At 40.6% G+C, this 5,000-nt stretch overlaps 12 non-coding genes across 12 annotated transcripts; all 12 read left to right on the top strand.

Annotated features, from left to right (window-relative positions):
• Positions 1-101: 101 nt before the first annotated feature.
• Positions 102-174, top strand: trnar-acg (transfer RNA arginine (anticodon ACG)). Its single transcript has one exon. It is a non-coding gene; the product is annotated as a tRNA-Arg (tRNA).
• Positions 175-381: 207 nt separating this feature from the next.
• On the top strand, positions 382-453 carry trnae-uuc (transfer RNA glutamic acid (anticodon UUC)). The gene has a single exon. It is a non-coding gene; the product is annotated as a tRNA-Glu (tRNA).
• A 367-nt stretch (positions 454-820) lies between these two features.
• On the top strand, positions 821-893 carry trnar-acg (transfer RNA arginine (anticodon ACG)). The gene has a single exon. It is a non-coding gene; the product is annotated as a tRNA-Arg (tRNA).
• A 211-nt stretch (positions 894-1,104) lies between these two features.
• Positions 1,105-1,176, top strand: trnae-uuc (transfer RNA glutamic acid (anticodon UUC)). Its single transcript has one exon. It is a non-coding gene; the product is annotated as a tRNA-Glu (tRNA).
• Positions 1,177-1,853: 677 nt separating this feature from the next.
• trnae-uuc (transfer RNA glutamic acid (anticodon UUC)) lies at positions 1,854-1,925 on the top strand. Its single transcript has one exon. It is a non-coding gene; the product is annotated as a tRNA-Glu (tRNA).
• Positions 1,926-2,334: 409 nt separating this feature from the next.
• trnar-acg (transfer RNA arginine (anticodon ACG)) lies at positions 2,335-2,407 on the top strand. The gene has a single exon. It is a non-coding gene; the product is annotated as a tRNA-Arg (tRNA).
• Positions 2,408-2,616: 209 nt separating this feature from the next.
• trnae-uuc (transfer RNA glutamic acid (anticodon UUC)) lies at positions 2,617-2,688 on the top strand. Its single transcript has one exon. It is a non-coding gene; the product is annotated as a tRNA-Glu (tRNA).
• A 409-nt stretch (positions 2,689-3,097) lies between these two features.
• On the top strand, positions 3,098-3,170 carry trnar-acg (transfer RNA arginine (anticodon ACG)). The gene has a single exon. It is a non-coding gene; the product is annotated as a tRNA-Arg (tRNA).
• A 210-nt stretch (positions 3,171-3,380) lies between these two features.
• Positions 3,381-3,452, top strand: trnae-uuc (transfer RNA glutamic acid (anticodon UUC)). Its single transcript has one exon. It is a non-coding gene; the product is annotated as a tRNA-Glu (tRNA).
• Positions 3,453-3,861: 409 nt separating this feature from the next.
• trnar-acg (transfer RNA arginine (anticodon ACG)) lies at positions 3,862-3,934 on the top strand. Its single transcript has one exon. It is a non-coding gene; the product is annotated as a tRNA-Arg (tRNA).
• A 206-nt stretch (positions 3,935-4,140) lies between these two features.
• trnae-uuc (transfer RNA glutamic acid (anticodon UUC)) lies at positions 4,141-4,212 on the top strand. Its single transcript has one exon. It is a non-coding gene; the product is annotated as a tRNA-Glu (tRNA).
• Positions 4,213-4,662: 450 nt separating this feature from the next.
• trnar-acg (transfer RNA arginine (anticodon ACG)) lies at positions 4,663-4,735 on the top strand. Its single transcript has one exon. It is a non-coding gene; the product is annotated as a tRNA-Arg (tRNA).
• Positions 4,736-5,000: the final 265 nt, after the last annotated feature.

The following is a 5,000-nucleotide window of genomic DNA, read 5'->3' as shown; positions in this document are numbered from 1 at the left end:
AAGATATGCATCTGAAACAGAAAACCAAGGAACCTTGTTGTTGACAGACGCAATGACTGTGTACACTGGTCTAGCTGTGACCTGATTTCAGCTTAGACGTTGGGCCAGTGGCGCAATGGATAACGTGTCTGACTACGGATCAGAAGATTCTAGGTTCGACTCCTGGCTGGCTCAATATATTTAATTGATTGAAATCAAGCTGGGAATGATACTGTATTCCTTTCAGTGCTTCTGGCTGTTCTCACTTCAAACACATTTCAGACGGATTTCATCTGGACATTCCCCAACATCTCTGAGAAAAAAGATGGAGCTTTGAAATCCAACAGGCATAATGTCAACATTTAAAGATTTGTCTGTGATGTGTATTTTAAGTATGTGTCTTCCCATATGGTCTAGCGGTTAGGATTCCTGGTTTTCACCCAGGTGGCCCGGGTTCAACTCCTGGTATGGGAAAGAATATCTTGTTGTTTGGGATGCACTTGTGTAACCACAGATACTGCGTTTAAACTGGCAGCAGTTTCACACAACACAACAATATTCCCTCAGCAACAGGAAATGTGACATGTTATTTAGATTCAAATTATACAAGTCATTTTAACTGGCAGCAGTTTCACACGACACAACAATATTCCCTCAGCAACAGGAAATGTGACATTTTATTTAGATTCAAATTATACAAGTCTGCAGTAAAATTCATGCAACAACAGGAGGATCAAATTAAGATATGCATCTGAAACAGAAAACCAAGAAACCTTGTTGTTGACAGACGCAATGACTGTGTACACTGGTCTAGCTGTGACCTGACTTCAGCTTAGACGTTGGGCCAGTGGCGCAATGGATAACGTGTCTGACTACGGATCAGAAGATTCTAGGTTCGACTCCTGGCTGGCTCAATACTTTATTTAATTGATTGAAATCAAGCTGGGAATGATACTGTATGCCTTTCAGTGCTTCTGGCTGTTCTCACTTCAAACACATTTCAGACGGATTTCATCTGGACATTCCCCAACATCTCTGAGAAAAAAAGATGGAGCTTTGAAATCCAACAGGCATAATGTCAACATTTAAAGATTTGTCTGTGATGTGTATTTTAAGTATGTGTCTTCCCATATGGTCTAGCGGTTAGGATTCCTGGTTTTCACCCAGGTGGCCCGGGTTCAACTCCCGGTATGGGAAAGAATATCTTGTTGTTTGGGATGCACTTGTGTAACCACAGATACTGCGTTTAAACTGGCAGCAGTTTCACACAACACAACAATATTCCCTCAGCAACAGGAAATGTGACATGTTATTTAGATTCAAATTATACAAGTCATTTTAACTGGCAGCAGTTTCACACAACACAACAATATTCCCTCAGCAACAGGAAATGTGACATGTTATGTAGATTCAAATTATACAAGGCTTTTTAAACGTTGAATACACTTCATGGCTGCATTTCTTGCTCTGCAGTAAAATTCATGCAACAACAGGAGGATCAAATTAAGATATGCATCTGAAACAGAAAACCAAGGAACCTTGTTGTTGACAGACGCAATGACTGTGTACACTGGTCTAGCTGTGACCTGATTTCAGCTTAGATGTTGAGACAGTGGCGCAATGGATAACGTGTCTGACTACGGATCAGAAGATTCAAGGTTCGACTCCTGGCTGGCTCAATATTTAATTGATTGAAATCAAGCTGGGAATGATACTGTATTCCTTTCAGTGCTTCTGGCTGTTCTCACTTCAGACGGATTTCATCTGGACATTCCCCAACATCTCTGAGAAAAAAAGATGGAGCTTTGAAATCCAACAGGCATAATGTCAACATTTAAAGATTTGTCTGTGATGTGTATTTTAAGTATGTGTCTTCCCATATGGTCTAGCGGTTAGGATTCCTGGTTTTCACCCAGGTGGCCCGGGTTCAACTCCCGGTATGGGAAAGAATATCTTGTTGTTTGGGATGCACTTGTGTAACTACAGATACTGCGTTTAAACTGGCAGCAGTTTCACACAACACAACAATATTCCCTCAGCAACAGGAAATGTGACATGTTATTTAGATTCAAATTATACAAGTCATTTTAACTGGCAGCAGTTTCACACAACACAACAATATTCCCTCAGCAACAGGAAATGTGACATGTTATGTAGATTCAAATTATACAAGGCTTTTTAAACGTTGAATACACTTCATGGCTGCATTTCTTGCTCTGCAGTAAAATTCATGCAACAACAGGAGGATCAAATTAAGATATGCATCTGAAACAGAAAACCAAGGAACCTTGTTGTTGACAGACGCAATGACTGTGTACACTGGTCTAGCTGTGACCTGATTTCAGCTTAGACGTTGGGCCAGTGGCGCAATGGATAACGTGTCTGACTACGGATCAGAAGATTCTAGGTTCGACTCCTGGCTGGCTCAATACTTATTTAATTGATTGAAATCAAGCTGGGAATGATACTGTATTCCTTTCAGTGCTTCTGGCTGTTCTCACTTCAAACACATTTCAGACGGATTTCATCTGGACATTCCCCAACATCTCTGAGAAAAAAGATGGAGCTTTGAAATCCAACAGGCATAATGTCAACATTTAAAGATTTGTCTGTGATGTGTATTTTAAGTATGTGTCTTCCCATATGGTCTAGCGGTTAGGATTCCTGGTTTTCACCCAGGTGGCCCGGGTTCAACTCCCGGTATGGGAAAGAATATCTTGTTGTTTGGGATGCACTTGTGTAACCACAGATACTGCGTTTAAACTGGCAGCAGTTTCACACAACACAACAATATTCCCTCAGCAACAGGAAATGTGACATGTTATTTAGATTCAAATTATACAAGTCATTTTAACTGGCAGCAGTTTCACACAACACAACAATATTCCCTCAGCAACAGGAAATGTGACATGTTATGTAGATTCAAATTATACAAGGCTTTTTAAACGTTGAATACACTTCATGGCTGCATTTCTTGCTCTGCAGTAAAATTCATGCAACAACAGGAGGATCAAATTAAGATATGCATCTGAAACAGAAAACCAAGGAACCTTGTTGTTGACAGACGCAATGACTGTGTACACTGGTCTAGCTGTGACCTGATTTCAGCTTAGACGTTGGGCCAGTGGCGCAATGGATAACGTGTCTGACTACGGATCAGAAGATTCTAGGTTCGACTCCTGGCTGGCTCAATACTTTTTTAATTGATTGAAATCAAGCTGGGAATGATACTGTATTCCTTTCAGTGCTTCTGGCTGTTCTCACTTCAAACACATTTCAGACGGATTTCATCTGGACATTCCCCAACATCTCTGAGAAAAAAAGATGGAGCTTTGAAATCCAACAGGCATAATGTCAACATTTAAAGATTTGTCTGTGATGTGTATTTTAAGTATGTGTCTTCCCATATGGTCTAGCGGTTAGGATTCCTGGTTTTCACCCAGGTGGCCCGGGTTCAACTCCCGGTATGGGAAAGAATATCTTGTTGTTTGGGATGCACTTGTGTAACCACAGATACTGCGTTTAAACTGGCAGCAGTTTCACACAACACAACAATATTCCCTCAGCAACAGGAAATGTGACATGTTATTTAGATTCAAATTATACAAGTCATTTTAACTGGCAGCAGTTTCACACAACACAACAATATTCCCTCAGCAACAGGAAATGTGACATGTTATGTAGATTCAAATTATACAAGGCTTTTTAAACGTTGAATACACTTCATGGCTGCATTTCTTGCTCTGCAGTAAAATTCATGCAACAACAGGAGGATCAAATTAAGATATGCATCTGAAACAGAAAACCAAGGAACCTTGTTGTTGACAGACGCAATGACTGTGTACACTGGTCTAGCTGTGACCTGATTTCAGCTTAGACGTTGGGCCAGTGGCGCAATGGATAACGTGTCTGACTACGGATCAGAAGATTCTAGGTTCGACTCCTGGCTGGCTCAAATATTTAATTGATTGAAATCAAGCTGGGAATGATACTGTATTCCTTTCAGTGCTTCTGGCTGTTCTCACTTCAAACACATTTCAGACGGATTTCATCTGGACATTCCCCAACATCTCTGAGAAAAAAGATGGAGCTTTGAAATCCAACAGGCATAATGTCAACATTTAAAGATTTGTCTGTGATGTGTATTTTAAGTATGTGTCTTCCCATATGGTCTAGCGGTTAGGATTCCTGGTTTTCACCCAGGTGGCCCGGGTTCAACTCCCGGTATGGGAAAGAATATCTTGTTGTTTGGGATGCACTTGTGTAACACAGATACGTTTAAACTGGCAGCAGATTCCCTCACAGGAAATGTGACATGTTATTTAGTTTTGGCAGCAGTTTCACACAACACAACAATATTCCCTCAGCAACAGGAAATGTGACATTTTATTTAGATTCAAATTATACAAGTCATTTTAACTGGCAGCAGTTTCACACAACACAACAATATTCCCTCAGCAACAGGAAATGTGACATGTTATGTAGATTCAAATTATACAAGGCTTTTTAAACGTTGAATACACTTCATGGCTGCATTTCTTGCTCTGCAGTAAAATTCATGCAACAACAGGAGGATCAAATTAAGATATGCATCTGAAACAGAAAACCAAGGAACCTTGTTGTTGACAGACGCAATGACTGTGTACACTGGTCTAGCTGTGACCTGATTTCAGCTTAGACGTTGGGCCAGTGGCGCAATGGATAACGTGTCTGACTACGGATCAGAAGATTCTAGGTTCGACTCCTGGCTGGCTCAATATATTTAATTGATTGAAATCAAGCTGGGAATGATACTGTATTCCTTTCAGTGCTTCTGGCTGTTCTCACTTCAAACACATTTCAGACGGATTTCATCTGGACATTCCCCAACATCTCTGAGAAAAAAAGATGGAGCTTTGAAATCCAACAGGCATAATGTCAACATTTAAAGATTTGTCTGTGATGTGTATTTTAAGTATGTGTCTTCCCATATGGTCGGTTAGGATTCCTGGTTTTCACCCAGGTGGCCCGGGTTCAACTCC

This window comes from Oncorhynchus masou, chromosome 5, assembly GCF_036934945.1.
Source record: "Oncorhynchus masou masou isolate Uvic2021 chromosome 5, UVic_Omas_1.1, whole genome shotgun sequence".
Classification (NCBI taxonomy): domain Eukaryota; kingdom Metazoa; phylum Chordata; class Actinopteri; order Salmoniformes; family Salmonidae; genus Oncorhynchus; species Oncorhynchus masou.
The sequence above is the reverse complement of the archived record's forward strand: the minus strand, read 5'-3'. Positions and strand labels throughout refer to the sequence as shown.